The sequence below is a fragment of the Lepidochelys kempii genome, chromosome 2 (assembly GCF_965140285.1).
Source record: "Lepidochelys kempii isolate rLepKem1 chromosome 2, rLepKem1.hap1, whole genome shotgun sequence".
NCBI lineage: Eukaryota > Metazoa > Chordata > Testudines > Cheloniidae > Lepidochelys > Lepidochelys kempii.
The window spans coordinates 219,710,038-219,732,632 of record NC_136381.1 but is presented as its reverse complement, the minus strand read 5'-3'; positions in this window follow the sequence as shown (position 1 = coordinate 219,732,632).

Here is a 22,595-nt window from a genome sequence, read left to right as displayed (position 1 = left end):
CTGCTACAGTGCTGTAAGCCTGTTATATGTTCATTTGTTTAAAATGGCTGCTGTTTCTTGTACTTTTATAAATGACTCTTCAACATTTAGTCTTTCCTCAAAATAAAACTACTGAATAGGAAAATGTGAAGGGAATAGAGTTGAGACAGTGTTGGCATTATATCCTTTGACCATGATTGTAAGAATCTGATCCCGACATACCTTTTAAGCTCTTAATAACATTATTTGTTTAATAACTCATTAATTAGTTATTTTTAGAAGTGAGCATTTTTTTCCAGTGAATATGAAATCCACCAAGAAATGCATTTTTGAGGAGGGGGCACATTTTAGGCTGAATTTGCAAACAGTTGCAGCCAAAAAACCTCCACCCTGGAAAACAAGTAAAAAATGTTGAAATGTTTCATTTTGACATTTTTGAAACAAGCCCATTTTGATATTTTGTTTTGTAAAAATATTTCAAAAATGTCAATTTGAAACATTTTGTTTTGAAAATGTCATTTTGAAATATCATAATGTCATCCTGAAACAATGTTTGAAGCGTGTTCTTTGAAATCAATTAGAATTTTATTTTTCCTTTCAGCACACACACACAACATTGTCATTTGGAATGAACAGATTTCTTTTTTCTGGATTTTTCATTTTGTCCATTGAACTGAAAAATCATTTGCTTAGCTCTAGTAGTGGGATTCAAAGAGAGAGGGGATGAAATGATGAATGACAGTCAAGGAAGATGTTAGTGTCTACACATTGTAGACACTAAGTCAGAAATATATTAGTTTTAATATTTAGGGAAAACCCCATTCAAATACAATCATTTTTATTGTAGGGCAGATGGATGAAAATTACCTGTTTGGCTGTTGACTTGAGTAAGGCCAAAATGCTACCCTATTCCAGTAGTATTGTTTGGATATTCTTGCTGCCAGCATAAACATGGTGTCTAGGTTCATGTACCTTATATACTATTGTTTCCCCTCTGCTGAGTGATAGCAGATGTTGAGGCCTGGCAAATCATCTTAACAGTGATACAGTCTGGATGTATTCCTTGTTTATTGTACATTATTTAAACCACTCCTTGAATAGAGGAGGTCACAAACGCCAGGAAGACAATCCCTTTTTTCAGATCATTCAGCCCAAACAGCAATGGCCAATTCTCAGGGAGCAGCTCTACCTCAAGAATTAACACTTGTTAGAGAGGTTTAAGGCAGAGACCAAACTCCCTTGCTGCTTGCCACAGTTTCCCTAAAGATGCCTGTGCATCAGAAAACCAACAGCACTACATCTTATTACAAGGCTAAAACTTGCTTCCATGCTAAGAAAAAGAACTTGACAGACTATGGGTATGTCTACACTACGAAATTAGGTTGAATTTATAGAAGTCAGTTTTTTAGAAATCGTTTTTATATACTTGATTGTGTGTGTCCCCACACAAAATGTTCCGACGAAGTGAGCAGTAGCTCATGAAAGCTTATGCTCAAATAAATTGGTTAGTCTCCAAGGTGCCACTAGTGCTCCTTTTCTTTTTAAGTGCATTAAGTGCATTAACTCGGCAGAGTGCTTCCACAGTACTGAGGCTAGCATCGACTTCCCAAGCGTTGCACTGTGGGTACCTATCCCACAGTTCCCGCAGTCTCCACTGCCCATTGGAATTCTGGGTTGAGATCCCAATGCCTGATGGGGCAAAAACATTGTCGCGGGTGGTTCTGGGTACATGTCGTCAGGCCCTCTCTCCCTCCCTTCCTCCATGAAAGCAATGGCAGACAATCGTTTTGCGTCTTTTTTCCTGAGTTACCTGTGCAGACGCCATACCCCGGCAAGCATGGAGCTCACTCAGCTCACTGTCACCGTACGTCTCCTCGGTGCTAGCAGATGCGGTACTGCATTGCTACACAGCAGCAGCTCATTGCCTTGTGGCAGCAGATGGTGCAATAGGCATGACAACCATTGTCATCATGTCCAAGGTGCTCCTGGCCGCCTCGGTAAGGTCAGTCAGGAGCGCCTGGGCAGACATGGGCGCAGGGACTAAAATAGGAGTGACTCAACCAGGTCATTCTCTTTAGTCCTGCTGGCAGTCCTATTGCACTATCTTCTGGTGAGCAGCCAGGAGATGAGGATGGCTAGTAGTCCTATTGCACCATCTTCTGCCAAGCAGGCAGGAGATGAGGATGTCTAGCAGTCCTACTGCACCGTCTGCTGCCAGCCAAAGATCTAAAAGATAGGTGGAGTGGATCAAAACAAGAAATAGACCAGATTTGTTTTGTATTCATTTGCTCCCCCCTCCCTCCCTCTGTGAAATCAATGGCTGACAATCGTTTTGGTGAGGTCTGTCAGCGGCACCTTGAAAAGTTTAATGGAGATTCAGTCCCGCCTGAAATAGCAAGGGGGGGGATAGCTCACTGGTTTGAGCATTGACCTGTTAAACCCAGGGTTTTGAGTTCAATCCTTGAGGGCGCCATTCTGCATGACAGTTGTTTTTTTTTGTCCTTGATGTAAAACCACCCCCTTTGTTCATTTTAATTCCCTGTAAGCCAACCCATGTCGTCAGTCGCCCCTCCCTCCATCAGAGCAATGGAAAACAATCTTTCCGTGGCTTTTTTCTGTGCAGACGCCATACCACGGCAAGCATGGAGCCCACTCAGATCACTTTGGCAATTAGGAGCACATTAAACACCATGCGCATTATCCAGCAGTATATGCAGCACCAGAACCTGGCAAAGCGAAACCGGGCAAGTAGGCGACGTCAGCGCAGTGACAAGAGTGATGGGGACATGGACACAGACTTCTCTCAAAGCACGGGCCCTGGCAACATGGGCATCATGGTGCTAATGGGGCAGGTTCATGCGGTGGAACGCTGATTCTCGGCCCGGGAAACAAGCACAGACTGGTGGGACTTCATAGTGTTGCAGGTCTGGGACGATTCCCAGTGACTGCGAAACTTTCACATGCGTAAGGGCACTTTCATGGAACTTTGTGACTTGCTTTCCCCTGCCCTGAAGCTCAAGAATACCAAGATGAGAGCAGCCCTCACAGTTGAGAAGTGAGTGGCAATAGCTCTTTGGAAGCTTTCAATGCCAGACAGCTACCGGTCAGTTGGGAATCAATTTGGAGTGGGCAAATCTACTGTGAGGGCTGCTGTGATGCAAGTAGCCAACACAATCAAAGATCCGCTGATATCAAGGATAGTGACCCTGGGAAATGTGCAGGCCATAGTGGATGGCTTTGCTGCAATGGGATTCCCTAACTGTGGTGGGGCCATAGACGGAACCCATATCCCCATCTTGGCACCGGAGCACCAAGCTGGCGAGTACATAAACCGCAAGGGGTACTTCTCAGTAGTGCTGCAAGCTCTGGTGGATCACAAGGGACGTTTCACCAACATCAACATGGGATGGCCGGGAAAGGTACATGACGCTCGCATCTTCAGGAACTCTGGTCTGTTTCAAAAGCTGCAGGAAGGGACTTTATTCCCAGACCAGAAAATAACTGTTGGGGATGTTGAAATGCCTATATGTATCCTTGGGGACCCAGCCTACCCCTTAATGCCATGGCTCATGAAGCCGTACACAGGCAGCCTGGACAGTAGTCAGGAGCTGTTCAACTACAGGCTGAGCAAGTGCAGAATGGTGGTAGAATGTGCATTTGGACGTTTAAAGGTGCGCTGGCGCAGTTTACTGACTCACTTAGACCTCAGCAAAACCAATATTCCCATTCCCATTACTGCTTGCTGTGCACTCCACAATCTCTGTGAGAGTAAGGGGGAGACGTTTATGGCAGGGTGGGAGGTTGAGGCAAATCGCCTGGCTGCTGGTTACGCGCAGCTAGACACCAGGGCGGTTAGAAGAGCACAGGAGGGCGCGGTACGCATCAGAGAAGCTTTGAAAACCAGTTTCATGACTGGCCAGGCTACGGTGTCTAAGTTCTGTTTGTTTCTCCTTGATGAAACCACCCGCCCCTTGGTTCACTCTACTTCTCTGTAAGCTAACCACCCTCCCCTCCTCCCTTTAATCATTGCTTGCAGAGGCAATAAAGTCATTGCTGCTTCACAGTCATGCATTCGTTATTCATTCATCACACAAATAGGGAGATGACTACCAAGGTATCCCAGGAGGGGTGGTGGAGGAGGGAAAGACAAGGCCACACAGCACTTTAAAAGTTTAAAACTTTAAAACTCATTGAATGCCAGCCTTCTGTTGCTTGGGCAATCCTCTGGGGTGGAGTGGCTGGGTGGCCGGAGGCCCCTCCACCGCGTTCTTGGGCATCTGAGTGAGGAGGCTATGGAACTTGGGGAGGATGGGGGTTGGTTACACAGGGGTTGTAGTGGCGGTCTGTGCTCCTGCTGCCTTTCCTGCAGCTCAACCATATGCTGGAGCATATTAGTTTGATCCTCCTGCAGCCTCAGCATTGAATCTTGCCTCCTCTCATCAAGCTGCCGCCACCTATCATCTTCAGCCCGCCACTTCTCCTCGCATTCATTTTGTGCTTTCGTGCACTCTGACATTGTCTGCATCCATGCATTCGTCTGCGCTCTGTCAGAGATCAGTTCATCACGAGTGCATTTTTTTTTGCCTTCTAATCTTCGCTAGCCTCTGGGAAGGAGAAGGTTCTGTGATCCTTGAAACACATGCAGCTGGTGGAGAAAAAAAAAGGGACAGTGGTATTTAAAAAGACACATTTTATAGAACTATGGGTACACTCTTTCATGGTAAACCTTGCTGTCAACATTACATACATAGCACATGTGCTTTCGTTCCAAGGTCGCATTTTGCCTCCCCTCACCGCGTGGCAAACCCCTCCTCTCTCCCCGTGGCTAACAGTGGGGAACATTTCTGTTCAGCCACAGGCAAACAGCCCAGCAGGAATAGGCACCTCTGAATGTCCCCTTAAGAAAAGCAACCGATTTCAACCAGGTGACCATGAATGGTATCACTCTCCTGAGGATAACACAGAGAGATAAAGAAGGGATGTTGTTTGAACGCAATGCTTTGTTCTGCAATGATTCCCGACTACGTGCTACTGGCCTGGTGTGGTAAAGTGTCCTACCATGGTGGATGGAATAAGGCTGCCCTCCCCAGAAACCTTTTGCGAAGGCTTTGGGAGTACACCCAGAAGAGCTTTATGGAGATGTCCCTGGAGGATTTCCGCTCCATCCCCAGACACGTTAACAGACTTTTCCAGTAGCTGTACTGGCCGCTAATGCCAGGCCAAATTAATCATTAAACACGCTTGCTTTTAAACCATGTATACTATTTAAAAAGGTACACTCACCAGAGGTCCCTTCTCTGATTGGCGGGTCCGGGAGGCAGCCTTGGGTGGGTTCGGGGGATACTGGCTCCAGGTCCAGGGTGAGAAACAGTTCCTGGCTGTTGGGAAAACCAGTTTCTCCGCTTGCTTGCTGTGAGCTATCTACAACCTCATCATCATCATCTTCCTCATTCCCCAGACCTGCTTCCATGTTGCCTCCCTCTCCATTGAAGGAGTCAAACCACACGGTTGGGGTAGTGGTGGCTGAACCCCCTAAAATGGCATGCAGCTCATCATAGAAGCGGCATGTTTGGGGCTCTGATCCAGGGCTCTGACCTCAACTCCTAGTGTAGACCAGGGCTATGTGTAATAGCTCCATCAGGAGGCTCCTGACATAGTACTCTAAAGTGCATTATTCCTCAAGTTTCACACGGCCCTGCTTTGGGTCCCTGTTATGGCTTCTGTCCTTCATGCCCTGGGAGATTTTGACAAATATTTTGGCATTTTGAAAACTGGAATGGAGTTCTGATAGCACGGATTCCTCTCCCCATACAGCAATCAGATCCCATACCTCCCGTTCGGTCCATGCTGGAGCTCTTTTGCGATTCTGGGACTCCATCATGGTCACCTCTGCTGATGAGCTCTGCATGGTCACCTCTGCTGATGAGCTCTGCACTCACCTGCAGTTTGCCAGGCTGGCCAAACAGGAAATGAAATTCAAAAGTTCGCAGGTCTTTTCCTGTCTACCTGGCCAGTGCATCCGAGTTGAGAGTGCTGTCCAGAGCGGTCACAATGGAGCACTGTGGGATAGCTCCTGAAGGCCAATACCATCTAATTGTGTCCACAGTACCCCAAATTTGACCTGGCAAGGTTGATTTCAGCGCTAATCCCCTTGTCGATTTTAAGAGCCCTTTAAGTCGAAAAAAAGGGCTTCGTTGTGTGGACGGGTGCAGGGTTAAATTGATTTAACGCTGCTAAATTCGACCTCAACTCCTAGTGTAAGGGGCTATGTGTAATAGCTCCATCAGGAGGCTCCTGACATAGTACTCTAAGCCCTGGTCTACACTAGGACTTTAGGTCGAATTTAGCAGCGTTAAATCGATTTAAACCTGCACCCGTCCACACAATGAAGCCCTTTATTTCGACTTAAAGGGCTCTTAAAATCGATTTCCTTACTCCACCCCTGACAAGTGGATTAGCGCTTAAATCGACGTTGCCGGCTCGAATTTGGGGTACTGTGGACACAATTCGATGGTATTGGCCTCCGGGAGCTATCCCAGAGTGCTCCATTCTGACCGCTCTGGACAGCACTCTCAACTCAGATGCACTGGCCAGGTAGACAGGAAAAGAACCGCGAACTTTTGAATCTCATTTCCTGTTTGGCCAGCGTGGCAAGCTGCAGGTGACCATGCAGAGCTCATCAGCACAGGTGACCATGATGGAGTCCCAGAATCACAAAAGAGCTCCAGCATGGACCGAACGGGAGGTACGGGATCTGATCGCTGTTTGGAGAGAGGAATCCGTGCTATCAGAACTCCGTTCCAGTTTTCAAAATGCCAAAACCTTTGTGAAAATCTCCCAGGGCATGAAGGACAGAGGCCATAACAGGGACCCGAAGCAGTGCCGCGTGAAACTGAAGGAGCTGAGGCAAGCCTACCAGAAAACCAGAGAGGCGAACAGCCGCTCTGGGTCAGAGCCCCAAACATGTCGCTTCTATGATGAGCTGCATGCCATTTTAGGGGGTTCAGCCACCACTACCCCAGCCGTGTTGTTTGACTCCTTCAATGGAGATGGAGGCAATACGGAAGTAGGTTTTGGGGACGAAGAAGATGATGATGAGGAGGAGGTTGTAGATAGCTCACAGCAAGCAAGCGGAGAAACCGGTTTTCCCGACAGCCAGGAACTGTTTCTCACTCTAGACCTGGAGCCAGTACCCCCCGAACCCACCCAAGGCTGCCTCCTGGACCTAGCAGGCGGAGAAGGGACCTCTGGTGAGTGTACCTTTTAAAATGCTATACATGGTTTAAAAGCAAGCATGTGAAAGGATTACTTTGCCCTGGCATTTGCGGTTCTCCTAGATGTAGTCCTAAAGCCTTTGCAAAAGGTTTCTGGGGAGGGCAGCCTTATTTCGTCCTTCATGGTAGGACACTTTACCACTCCAGGCCAGTAACACGTACTTGGGAATCACTGTAGAACAAAGCATTGCAGTGTATGTTTGCTGGCATTCAACCAAAATCCGTTCTTTATCTCTCTGTGTTATCCTCAGGAGAGTGAGATATAATTCATGGTCACCTGGTTGAAATAGAGTGCTTTTCTTCAGGGGACACTCAGAGGAGCCCATTCCTGCTGGGCTGTTTGCCTGTGGCTAAACAGAAATGTTCCCCGCTGTTAGCCACAGGGAGGGGGGAAGGTTGAGGGGGTAGTCACGCGGTGGGAGGAGGCAAAATGCGACCTTGTAACAAAAGCACATGTGCTATGTATGTAATGTTAACAGCAAGTTTTACCCTGAAAGAGTGTAGCGACTGTTTTATAAAATGTGTCTTTTTAAATACCGCTGTCCCTTTTTTTTCTCCACCAGCTGCATGTGTTTCAATGATCACAGGATCTTCTCCTTCCCAGAGGCTAGTGAAGCTTAGAAAGAAAAAAAAACGCACTCGCGATGAAATGTTCTCCGAGCTCATGCTGTCCTCCCACACTGACAGAGCACAGACGAATGCGTGGAGGCAAATAATGTCAGAGTGCAGGAAAGCACAAAATGACCGGGAGGAAAGGTGGAGGGCTGAAGAGAGTAAGTGGCGGGCTGAAGAGAGTAAGTGGCGGGCTGAAGACAGGGCTGAAGCTCAAATGTGGCGGCAGCGTGATGAGAGGAGGGAGGATTCAATGCTGAGGCTGCTGCAGGACCAAACCAGTATGCTCCAGTGTATGGTTGAGCTGCAGCAAAGGCAGCTGGAGCACAGACTGCCACTGCTGCCGCTCTGTAACCAACCGCCCTCCTCCCCAAGTTCCATAGCCTCCACACCCAGACGCCCAAGAATGCGGTGCGGGGGCCTCCGGCCAACCAGCCACTCCACCACAGAGGATTGCCCCAAAAAAAGAAGGCTGTCATTCAATAAATTTTAAAGTTGTAAACTTTTAAAGTGCTGTGCTTAAAGTGCTGTGTAGCATTTTCCTTCCCTCCTCCACCACCCCTCCTGGGATACCTTGGTAGTCATCTCCCTATTTGTGTGATGAATGAATAACGAATGCATGACTGTGAAGCAGCAATGACTTTATTGCCTCTGCAAGCAATGATTAAAGGGAGGAGGGGAGGGTGGTTAGCTTACAGAGAAGTAGAGTGAACCAAGGGGCGGGTGGTTTCATCAAGGAGAAACAAACAGAACTTAGACACCGTAGCCTGGCCAGTCATGAAACTGGTTTTCAAAGCTTCTCTGATGCGTACCGCGCCCTCCTGTGCTCTTCTAACCGCCCTGGTGTCTAGCTGCGCGTAACCAGCAGCCAGGCGATTTGCCTCAACCTCCCACCCTGCCATAAACATCTCCCCCTTACTCTCACAGATATTGTGGAGCACACAGCAAGCAGTAATAACAGTGGGAATATTGGTTTCGCTGAGGTCTAAGCGAGTCAGTAAACTGCGCCAGCATGCCTTTAAACGTCCAAATGCACATTCTACCACCATTCTGCACTTGCTCAGCCTGTAGTTGAACAGCTCCTGACTACTGTCCAGGCTGCCTGTGTACGGCTTCATGAGCCATGGCATTAAGGGGTAGGCTGGGTCCCCAAGGATACATATAGGCATTTCAACATCCCCAACAGTTATTTTCTGGTCTGGGAATAAAGTCCCTTCCTGCAGCTTTTGAAACAGACCAGAGTTCCTGAAGATGCGAGCATCATGCACCTTTCCCGGCCATCCCACGTTGATGTTGGTGAAACGTCCCTTGTGATCCACCAGAGCTTGCAGCACTATCGAAAAATACCCCTTGCGGTTTATGTACTCGGCGGCTTGGTGCTCCGGTGCCAAGATGGGGATATGGGTTCCGTCTATGGCCCCACCACAGTTAGGGAATCCCATTGCAGCAAAGCCATCCACTATGGCCTGCACATTTCCCAGGGTCACTATCCTTGATATCAGCGGATCTTTGATTGTGTTGGCTACTTGCATCACAGCAGCCCCCACAGTAGATTTGCCCACTCCAAATTGATTCCCAACTGACCGGTAGCTGTCTGGCGTTGCAAGCTTCCACAGGGCTATCGCCACTCGCTTCTCAACTGTGAGGGCTGCTCTCATGTTGGTATTCATGCGCTTCAGGGCAGGGGAAAGCAAGTCACAAAGTTCCATGAAAGTGCCCTTACGCATGTGAAAGTTTCGCAGTCACTGGGAATCGTCCCAGACCTGCAACACTATGCGGTCCCACCAGTCTGTGCTTGTTTCCCGAGCCCAGAATCGGCGTTCCACAGCATGAACCTGCCCCATTAGCACCATGATGCATGCATTGTCAGGGCCCATGCTTTCAGAGAAATCTGTGTCTATGTCCTGATCACTCACGGGACCGCGCTGACGTTGCCTCCTCGCCCGGTATCGCGTTGCCATGTTCTGGTGCTGCATATACTGCTGGATAATGCGTGTGGTGATTAATATGCTCCTAATTGCCAAAGTGAGCTGAGCGGCCTCCATGCTTGCCTTGGTATGGCGTCTGCACAGAAAAAAGGCGCGGAACGATTGTCTGCCGTTGCTCTGACGGAGGGAGGGGCGACTGACGACATGGCTTACAGGGTTGGCTTCAGGGAGCTAAAATCAACAAAGGGTGTGCCTGTACATCAAGAGTATTTCAGGCAGGACTGCACGGAGGGTTCCAATAAGAAATGGTGCACCTAAGTTATCGTTGTTATTGGAACAAGGAGGTTAGCCTGGCCTCTGATTGATACATGGCTAGATTTACATCGCTGCACCTTCTCTGTGAGTGACTGCAGTGTGGTCTAGACAGGGGAGGAGGCAAATGAGTACAAAACAAATCTGGTCTATTTCTTGTTCTGACCCACTCCATCTATCTTTTACATCTTTGGCTGGCAGCAGACGGTGCAGAAGGACTGCATGCCATCCACATCTCATGGCTGCTCGGCAGAAGATGGTACAGTACGACTGCTAGCCATCTTCATCTCTTGCCTGCCTGGCATAAGATGGTACAATACGACTGCTAGCAATCCTCATCTCTTGCCTGCCTGGCAGAAGATGGTACAGTACGACTGCTAGCAGTCCGTATCGCCTGCCCGCTCACCATAAGATGGTTCAATAGGACTGCAGGACTAAAGAGAATGACCTGGTCAAGTCACTCCAAATTTAGTCCCTGCGCCCATGTCTGCCCAGGCGCTCTCAGCCGACGTGGCCAGGAGCACCTCGGACATGACGAGGACGACTACCAATCGTATTGCACCGTCTGCTGCCAGAAGGCAATGGGTTGCTGCTACTGTGCAGCAAAGCCGTACCGCGTCTGCCAGCACCCAGGAGACATAGGGTGACGGTTACCTGAGCTGGCTCCATGCTTGCCGTGGTATGGCGTCTGCACAGGTAACTCAGGAAAAAAGGCGCAAAATGATTGTCTGCCCTTGCTTTCACGGAGGGAGGGAGGGAACGGGGGCCTGACGACACGTACCCAGAACCACCCGCAACAATGTTTTAGCCCCATCAGAGTGCTCCATTGTGAGTGCTCTGGACAGCACTCTCAGATGCCCGATTGTTTGCCATTGCTCTGACGCTGGGAGGGGCGCTTACAGGGTTGGCTTCAGGGAGCTAAAATCAACAAAGGGGGTGGCTTTACATCAAGGAGTATTTCAGGCAGGACTTCACGGAGGGTTCCAATAAGAAATGGTGCACCTAAGTTATTGTCCTTATTGGAACAAGAAGGTTAGCCTGGCCTCTGATTGATACATGGCTAGATTTACCTCGCTGCACCTTCTCTGTAAGTGACTGCAGTGTGATCTAGAAGAATGAGTCCCCTAGACAGGGGAGGGGGGGAAGCAAATGAGTACAAAACAAATCTGGTCTATTTCTTGTTTTGATCCACTCCATCTATCTTTTACATCTTTGGCTGGCAGCAGACGGTGCAGAAGGACTGCATGCCATCCACATCTCATGGCTGCTCGGCAGAAGATGGTACAGTATGACTGCTAGCAGTCCGTATCGCCTGCCCGCTCACCATAAGACGGTTCAATAGGACTGACTGCAGGACTAAAGAGAATGACCTGCTCAAGTCACTCCAAATTTAGTCCTTGCGCCCATGTCTGCCCAGGCACTCCTGATCGACCTCACAGAGGCGACCAGGAGCACCTCAGACATGACGATGACGGCTACCAGTCGTACTGTACCGTCTGCTGCCACAAGGCAAGGGGTTGCTGCTACTGTGTAGCAATGCCGTATCGCGTCTGCCAGCACCCAGGAGACATAGGGTGACGGTTACCTGAGCGGGCTCCATGCTTGCCGTGGTATGGCGTCTGCACAGGTAACTCAGGAAAAAAGGCGCGAAATGATTGTCTGCCCTTGCTTTCACGGGGGGAGGGAGGGAACGGGGGCCTGACGATATGTACCCAGAACCACCCGCGACAATGTTTTAGCCCCATCAGGCATTGGGATCTCAACCCAGAATTCCAATGGGCAGCGGAGACTGCGGGAACTGTGGGATAGCTACCCACAGTGCAACGCTCCGGAAGTCGACACTTGCCTCGGTACTGTGGAAGCACTCCGCCGAGTTAATGCACTTAATGCACTTAGAGCATTTTCTGTGGGGACACACACACTCGAATATATAAAACCGATTTCTAAAAAAACGACTTCTATAAATTCGACCTAATTTCGTAGTGTAGACATACCCTAAAGTGCATTATTCCTCTAAAAATATTTGTCCTTTATTTTCACATCACAAGCTAAATCATGCAGTCCTTGCGCAAACACAACACCCACTGAAATGTACATTAATTCCACTGGTGATCGGTTATCAGCTCACTTTACTGTTGTTTTAAGTTGTTGTACAGTACATGAGTACAAAGTTTGGGCCAAATCCTGCTCAATGGACTTCAACATTCACTTCTCAAATGGGTAAGATGATTGTGTCCTTCGTGTAGAAAACTATCATCACAATTGGCACTAGTTTGTACCTTTATTGGCAGTAATAGCAAAAAAGCCAAAGATTCAATGTAACTGAAATATTCTTGTAATCCTGGATTGAGTCTCCCTTTCCTATTCTCCCCCCACAAAAAAAGTCCCCAATCAAATGATGTACTGCCTGATCTTTAAATGATCTGTGGATAAACGAAAGATTTCAGACTCCAGGCTGTCAGTCTGGCACCTTTCATGAGCACTAAATATACTTTAAAAATATGGATTAATGTGTTAATTTTAACATGAAATTAATGTAGATTGGATAGTGGTTCTACCAGTTGGCCAGACCTTAAAGTGATTGTAGTCAAATATGATTTGATGTTATGAAACAGTTTATTTTTAGACAAAGATCACTAACACAAAAAGGGAGTAGGGGCTGATGGAAATTTCAAAAGTAAACTGTAGGCAGCCAGGAAATAAGTTTAGGCGGGAGTCCCAAAAAAGCAAACTAAAATGGTCCTCCTAAGACTTTTCCCTGAAAGGAAAGATCTTATGAGAGGGTTTGAGAGCAGAAGGCATTCAGCACCCTGCAGGATCTGTTCCATCCGACTGTCTGATAAGCCCTTCCCAATTTAAGTCAAAACATGTCTGTGGTATATTGTATCTGTGTCAGAACCCGTTCACATGGGCTTGAGGACCCTGAAGTTAAAAACATTTGGGTTGATACAAATCCAGCTTTTTCCCATGGCTGAATCTAATTTTGAACCTATTAGTGAATTCTGCACTGTTCTGTCCCATTTTCATATATTTGATAGGAAAGGAAGTGGGAAGTACTATTATTATTACTATTATTTATTTGTATTACCATTAGTCATGGACTAGGGTCCCATTGTGCTAGGTGCTGTACAAATAGAACAAAAGGAAGTAGTAATGAGTAGCCCTTAGATCTGATTTAACAAATCTGATATTTTTTTGAAATAAAATATTTGATCTCTCTCTCTCTCTCAAGTTTGTAACCAACCTATATAATTGGGAGAATAAAATACACATATTCCTATACTGCCAATTGGAAACACAGGAAGAATCCCATGTGACACCCATCATAACTTGCCCCATGTAATCCATCTTAATAGAACAGATTTGAACTTTGACTGTACACAGCAGCCCAACCAAGGCCTTAGATATTCAGCTATTATAACAGAGCTGACATATAAAATATACTGCTCTGTTGGGGTGAGACCTTTTGAAAACATATGGAATGATATACAGGGGGAGAGGAGACACATGATGGATGCCATCTTGGCCAATGCAACGCAGGACCTCCAAAGGTAAAAGCATGAGTTGTTACAGCTTGAACTCAAGACTCAAGACTTTAGTTGGTGGCAGTAACAACTCATCCTATGTATATTGGCACAGCAGGGGACTTGCAATGCACACTCACCAGTCGGTTACACACAGGTAGAAGAGCCTAAATAGTGTAGATCAGAATTTGTGTCAATCTTATCAGCCTTTTCCTTGCTTTGTAGGCAATGTATATTCTCTGCACAAGCAGGCCCAGATATTTTCATTGAGCTTTAGCCTTTTAAAAAAAGATTTATTCTAGTCTATAAGTGGAAATTAACAAAATGTGAAGGAAACATTTTACTGAATTTACTGAAATATGAGAGCTGTGGCTGCTGCTAGAAATGTGATTAAAAAAATTCAAATTTTCAAAGAAACAGGCCATCACTGTGAGGCAAATGAAACCGAGCTGCTAATAACACCAGACATTACCTCTGTGTTGCTTCTATCTTTCTTTTTTTATATCTTGCTTCACTTGAATATGAAGATATCCTGTGTGATTGAACTATCCAATACTGAAGAGTCAGCACTGCTATAGCAGTTGAAAGAACCACATTAAGGACTTTATTATGTTCATCTGAAAAGCAAAATCAGTAATTATGAACAACTTACAGGACAGCTGACTGTAGTTAAATCATTTGCGTGTGATACACCCACAATCTTAAAATGCTCTAATATATAAAAACACACTCAGCAGCTGCAGCACGTCTATTCTGAATGTCACTCTCCAAAGTTTATAGGAGCTCTTTGGTTAGGAGCTTGTCTATATTCTTTGGTAAGGAAAAAGGTGAACTTTCCCCCTTGGTTTTTGCTACCAACCAGGACCCTGATCCTCAAATGGAGCTGAGAATTGCACAGCATAACTCAGGAAGAGTGGTCTCCTGACCCTGGACTGGTTGTACTCTGGTCCATTTCCCTGGTATGAACCAGAGCACCAGGAGGGCTGGTCCAATTGGTCAAAGGTACCAAGGGGCTGATTCCTGGTAGCTAGGGATCAAGAGGGTGAAAGGAATCCCCAGCCATGTCTCCGATACCAGCTGCATGGAAGGGGGTTGCATAAGAGTTATTACACCCGTTCTATGCCACCGGAGGATCTCTGTACATTGTGCCATCATCCTATTGACAGCATAGGAGCTGCAGAGCTTCTGAAGCTTGGAGCATTGAACTGTACCTAGACTGGGATTAGGTCAAAAACTAATGGCAACAGGGATAGGAAAGAATCAGCCCTAACATGAAAAAAATCTAATGGCAACATGGAAAGAAATTAGATTGAACATGAAGTGTATTGTCAGTTTAATATCTACTTTGCCCTCTGCCAGTGAATTATATCATAGGAAGGACTTGTAAGACTAGAAAGAGTCTAAATGGGTGTAGATTGCATCTTCTTCTTGTCCCCTAATGATACATTGCACTAATTTATGCTTTTTCTAGACTCCCTCAGACTTAACTTTGACTTCACTATGGAGGCCCACATCCACTTGCCAATATATAGCTTACTCTCACACCAGCTTATTAAACACTGTCTGAATATGTCCCACTCTAAAAGTGCATAAATCCTGAGTATCTAGAAGAAGTTATACCAGCCTACAACTCATTACACTCCCTTGCACATCGATAACTGGGTGTCAGCAGGTTTGAGGGAGTCTGAGTACTGGGGGGTTGTTACTGAGTGACACTGCCTTAAAAATCCCCTCTGCATTTCTTTCTGTGATCCTAATGAAGATAACACAGGATGTCATCCAATGCTAGTTTGTTGCACCGATGTTATTAATGTGTATGGGATTATACATAGTATTAAAGATAAATAAAACATAAATACCTACATAAATAGGCAAGCAGAAACTTATAGACAGCACTAATTTGAGGGTTTACTGCAGGCAATAGAAAAGTGGCTATAGGATGCTTATGATACGTAAAGGGTGAGGGCATGAAGAGAGGGAGCTGGTAACCTTGTCTTGAACATAAATGTTAATTCTTGTTTAATATTTTAAAATAATCATTAAAATATATGTTACTTTAATCTTAAAGTGAAGTCCCTAAGCCGTTTAAAAATCCTCTTTCCATTGGAAAGGTGGTTATGCATGCAGTAGTCTTTGGAGAGCTTTGAGACTTAAATCACATAACCTTAGGGGACCCCAAACCTGCCTTTCCGTCAATAACACACTCCAAAGTAGGGCAGGCTGGAAGGGCATTATCAGCTGTAAATTCAATCTCACTGTAGTTTAGCCACCCTATTCTTCTTCACTGGTAATTACACCATGGGAAATAACTAAAGTGGAATCCTGGGACTACTGTTACATTTTTCAAAAAACTGATTAGAACAGACAAAGCAGTTTTCAATTTAAACGTTCAAGTTTTAATTCACAACAACTTCATAATAGCAATTTGACCTGAGAATATTTGGACATTAACAGGAGGTGACTTACATTTTGAATTATTATTTGTGCTATTCATTTTTAGAACTATTCAATATTTCTCAAGATGGAATTCTGGAAATCTTTGATGATAATTAGTGCTGGGTGAATAATTCATAATGGACAATTTGTTTGATGAATTTTGCCTTTTTTTCTGTTCATAATCTGTTCAAAAGCAGATAACTTAAAAAAACCCATTTATTTGTTTAAACAATTATTATCCAACCTGGAATCCACCTGTATTCCAACAATTTCTACCCCACCATCAATCTCAGCCTGGACCAGTCCACACAAGAGATCCACTTTCTAGACACTACAGTGCAAATAAGTGATGGTCACATAAACACCACCCTATACGAGAAACCTACTGCCCACTATACTTACCTACATGCCTCCAGCTTCCATCCAGGACACATCAGACAATTCATTGTCTACAGCCAAGCCCTAAGATACAACCGAATTTGCTCCAATCCCTCACACAGAGACATACACCTACAAGATCTTTATCAAGCATTCTTAAAACTACAATACCCACCCAGGGAAGTGAAGAAACAGATTGCCAGAACGAGATGGGTACCCAGAAGTCACCTACTACAGAACATGCCCATCACGTACAGCCCCCAACTAAAACCTCTCCAGCACATCATCCACAATCTACAACCTATCCTGGACAATGATCCCTCAGTCTCACAGACATTGGGAGGCAGGCCAGTCCTAGCTTACAGACCTGAAGCAAATACTCACCAGCAACTACATACTACACCACAGAAACACTAACCCAGGAACCAACCCCTGTAACAAACCTGGTTGCCTACTCTGTTCCCATATCTACTCTAGCGACACCATCAGAGGACCCAACCACATGAGTCACACCATCAGGGGCTAATTCACCTGCACATCTACCAATGTGATATATGCCATCATGTGCCAGCAATGCCCTCGGCCATATACATTGGCCAAACCGGACAGTCTCTACATAAAAGAATAAATTGACACAAATCAGACATCAGGCATGGTAACACGCAAAAGCCACTAGGAGAACACTTCAATCTCCTTGGACATTCCATAACAGATTTAAAAGTAGCCATCCTTCAACAAAAAAAACTTCAAAAACAGACTTCAAAGAAAAGGAGTACTAGTGGCACCTTAGAGACTAACCAATTTATTTGAGCATAAGCTTTTGTGAGCTACAGCTCACTTCATCGGATGCTCACGAAAGCTTATGCTCAAATAAATTGGTTAGTCTCTAAGGTGCCACTAGTACTCCTTTGCTTTTTGCGAATATAGACTAACATGTCTGCTACTCTGAGACTTCAAAGAGAAACTGCAGAGCTTCAATTCATTTGCAGATTTAACACCATTAATTTGGGCTTGAATAGGAACTGGGAGTGGCTGGCTCACAATTTTCCCTCTCTTGGTATTGACACCTCCTCATCAGTTATTGGGAGTGACCACATCCACCCTGATTAAATTGGCCCTGTCAACACTGGTTCTCCACTTGTAAGGTAACTTCCCTCTCTTCATGTGTCAGTATATTTATGCCTGCATCGGTAATTTTCACTCCAAGCAGCTGAAGAAATAGGTTTTTTACCCATGAAAACTTATGCCCAAATAAATCTGTTAGTCTTTAAGGTGCCACCAGACTCCTCCTTAAATATTACATTACTCCACAAATAAAATCAATGAACAAACTCAGAATAAAGCCTGACAAGATGATATAGGGTATATATATAGAGCAATGGCGTAGCCAGGTTGAGAAAACAGGGGGAGCGGAGATAAAAAAAGGCAACACCCACTTGTACTCACCCGGCGGCGCTCCGGGTCTAAAATTTAGAGTTGTTGCCATTCAGAAGAGATATCAATTTTTTAACCCATTTTTGGTTGCTGTCTAGATGCATGCTAAATAAATCATCATGGTGAACCACCAGGTTTTGGACAACATTTGTGCTCAGTAAAACACCTTCACTTGTTCAAAACTGCCTGTGAGCAAATGTAAAGTACTTGGAGAAACTTTGTGTACGAAACAAAAATGCGATCTACAACCACATTTTATTTTTGGATTTTAGGTACCCAGAAATAGGCACCCATATATCTTTGCTTACAATATATGCCAAACATTTTTTTCACAGGTAATAAGAATAAAAAAAAGATGAACCTTACTAAATGAAATGCTATATAAACGTATTGAAAAATAATTTTATGAATGATATATATAATTGTTTCTTCTAAACATAGTTTTACTCACTCAGAATTCCAACATTTTTCTAGATTCAGCACCAGGGAAAGTGCCATGGAAATTTAACTACCATGAGTCTGTCAAGGATTAAATTGGGAAACTGAGACACAAGTCCATGCTTTATCACCTTTATTTATACAATTTTAGACAGAATTATTGTCACATATACTATCTGAACATACATTTATACAAGGCAATAATAACAGACATGATAGAATTGGAGAGGCCCAAATTATCACATTCTGTGTCACCAGGAATTTGAAACATTCTACCTTCCATTAGAGGATGGTCATCACCTCCTCTGATCTCCTGGTCTGGTCCTTCAGTACTGTCCTTCAAATCATTAAAAAATCACTATCAAAGCCTTTAATCTTATCATTTAGCAACCCTTCATTTTATATTTCACTGTTATGTTAACCTATTCTACCCCCTTAATCTATTTTGCAGGGAAGAGGGAGCTAAGGAAAATACGGCAATTCTTTAATGTCAACATTTCTTATCTTCCTTAAACCTGGGTTTTCAAAAACCATTTATATGCAAAGTCCAGTTTTGTTAGTGAATTATTACAACATTTATTTTTTTTAAATTGCTCTATGTTGCATTTTGAGGGATGTCTGAATTTTCAGGCCTTGATATTTAGTTGATTTTAATGATATCCCAAAAAGTCTTATGGCTCGTTTTCATGAATAATTAGACCACGGCAAGCTGGGGTATGAATCTGCCCCACTCTAGCCTGCCACGGCTAACTCTCTGTGTGCATATTACTGACGTATGCTAATAGTTTGTTAGAGAGGTTTGACCTAATCCCACTTCAAAGGTTATGGTGGCATGTAGAATACAGACACAGCGTGCCCCACCCCGTGCAGATATAAACAGTACACTATAGGCAGCTTAGGCATGTAGAGTAGAGACACACCTGAACCTTAGGGTATGCACCCAACATGGGTCTCTACACACCCAAAGAGTGCCTCCTCTAGCAGTGTAGCACCCCCCTGCCTCTTACTACTGGAGTCTTTTCCCGTTGCAGTGAAAGGCTCTGACAGTGGGGAAGTAGCAGGGAAAGGTTTCAGCATCTCCCTATAGCCAGGACACTTTCCCACTGCCTCCCCCCTGCCAGAACCTTTCACTGTCACGTATAGTTGCACACTACAGTGTGGACTCAGCCTGCTTTTACACATGTGCATGCTGTCGCAAGTGTAGACAAGGTAAAAGAGGATGAGCTCAAAGTGCTTTAACAAACTGTTAACGCATGTCAGCAGGCTGCACATGGTCTATTAGATCTCAGCAGACTAGTGTGGGGGTAGATTCCCACCCCAGTTTATGGCAGTCTATTTTCACGTAGACAAACTAGAGCATGTCTAGATAGCTACCACTGGGTATGATTGCATCTCAGTTAGACATACCTGATCTATCTTCGGTCTAGCTAGCCTGGGTCCCACAGTATTCTGGGGCCGCTGAAGTTTGAGCGTGGGCTTTTCAGACCCACTCAGAACCCAGGGCCATTACTTGCACAGCCACAGCTTCAAACTTCTGGGACCTATGCCAGTTAGATTACAGTGAACTCAGGTATGTCAGTTTGATCTGCAGTCAGACCCCGCGATTGAAGGCTAGATATACCCTTATTCTCCTCTCACTTGAATCGGTTTTACCATTGACTCTAACAGAGATACTCCTGATTAACAGGTGTGTGAGAGGAGAATCAGTCCCAGTGTATCAGTTTTTACTATATTATTACAGGACAATATTATCAGTTGTAATTGTGCAATGTTTTATAACAGCGTAGTAGCAATAGCTATTCATTTTGGGTCCAGTCAATGTCTTACTTGTAACATAACATGTACAATTATTTTGAAAAGCTGGATCTAATCACCTCAACAGTTACTCAAAAGGGTAAGCAAATCATATTTATTTGTAAAATACCATTTTGTAAATTTCTTGCCTCCAAAGTAATGGTATAATCCACCATCTTGGGGCTGTGTACACAGATAATTCATTTCGTAATTATTTCTGATGTGTAGGTGTCTCACAGGTAAAAACAAAGAAAAATGAAGCATAAATAAATTCCATGTATACTCAAGCAGGGAGCAGCTGTTGTGTGTGGAGTAAAATCTGCTACAACACCATCAATAAAAAAAGGTCATGGGTTTGATTCCTAGCTTTAACACACCCATCTCCCCAAACCCATCTGTGTCAAACCCTCCAGGCAAGGCTCTTCTATTGCTGAATGGCATTTGGCCAGTCAGCAGTGAAATGGGTACCAGCAAGAGCCAAATAAAGCAACAGGAGATCATTGGCCCAGAACTCAGTTGATATCCTGGAGGCCTACTGGCTTAGGGGCATTCATGAGCAGGAGATTTTCACCACATGTTTCTGTCATAACACAGCATGCCTGGGTCCATTTGTAAAATAAACACATTGGTTGCAAAAACGGTTTTCAAGAAAGCTGCTCGTTATACACTGTAGTAAAGAACCATCAATATAAACTCTGGCTCTTCACACTATTTAAGATCAGGCATTTCAGGCTGGCTTTTAAATGTGAACCTTTAAAGAGAAGTTATTAAATCGATGCATTTAAAGAATTCAGTATGGGATTGTTAGCATGTTGCCAGTGCTACAGTTGCCAAAACTTTAGTCCTTGTAATGACAATTTATTGCGTATGCTCATCACCACCTGAGAGAGAATGGCAGATACAAGCATTGGAGACGTTTGTATAATTTGCTCGTGGGACGTAGGGTGGGATATCCGGTAATATAGGCTTTGTCTACACTACCACTTTTGTCGGCAAAACTTTTGTTGGTCAGGGGTGTGACAAAAACCTCCCCAACAGATGTGTTTCACCGACAAAAGCACCAGTATGGACAGCGCTATGTCAGTGGGAGATGGGGGTCGTTTAATTATGCTAGCAGGAGAAGTCTCTCTTGTTGGCATAGAGTGGCTACATGGGAGACCTTACAGTGGCACAGCTGTAGTGGGACAGCTCTGCCGTTGTAAGGTCTGTCGTGTAGACATAGCTTAAGTTTCTTGCATGATAATCCACTGCATTGGGACATTGTTACTGTACAACTCTGATATTAGTTGTCACCGAGATGTTAAACAATGGAGAGTTCAGCCCTGCCAGCAACTCATTTAAACACATGCTTAACTTTTAGTGCATGAATACAACACATGCTTAACTTTATCACATGAGTATTCTCATTGAAGTCCTCTGCTAGAGTGGAGTCTTAAATTGGGAAAGGCCACACCAGCATTTTATCTTCATTAAGTCAGGTATTTTTAAACAGTATTTTTGTTTTTAAAAATATTTAATGACAATTTCTATACTTGAAGATACACTTAGAAAAATGGAAACTCTGAATCCCTAATAGTAGAAAACAGGGCAGAAAAAAATCTACAAAATAGCGAGCTTGAGCTGTTGTAAATCAGTGTAGCTCCATTAAGTCTGTGTATCTAGCCCATAGGATTTGCCATTAAAATAGTTCTTCAGCTGAATGGAAGAAAAGGAGAGAGAAATATACATAAGGGATCTTACTCCACAATATCTGGGAATCTATTAACTCTTGACTGAATAAACAATATGATAAAAGATATATATTCAGATTTAAATTAGGTCACTAAGAACAATATTTTTCACATTATTCTTATCCATTTTATAACATTTTCATTGTTTAAGGGTAACAATTGATGAAGTGGTGGGAAAACTGATCATGAATGCACGGTAAAAATTCTGAATTCTGCTGCAGTCTCTAATGTTATCTGCACTGTTTCTTTAAACCCCTAGCTGAAAGTCAAATTGATGTGTGTATGGAGGGGGAGAATAGGCAGTGTTCTAGGCAGAGGCTTTTAAGTGAAGCAGAGAGAGAAGCTTTGGGCATAGTACTGTTTCCTTTTTCTCATGAAGTTCTTTGATCAGTGTCAACAGAAAATGATGTTATGTGATTCCTTATCAATGCCACATGACATGGAGCAGTATACCGAGATACATACAATTACCAAAAGGTATAGAGGTGTAGACAGAATGAAGGCAAAGCTGTCTTCAGAATCAAACTAATCTACTTAGCACAGGGGTTCCCGAACTTCATTGCACCACGACCCCCTTCTGCCAACAAAAATTAATACAGGATCCCAGGAAGGGGAACAGAAGTCTGAGCCTGCCGAAGCCCCACCACCCCAGGTCGGGGGGGGGGGGAAGCAAAGCCAAAGCTCCACTGCGTCAGGCCTGGGGGCCAAAGCCGAAGCCCAAGGGCTTCAGCCCCAGGCAGGAGGCCTGTAACCTGA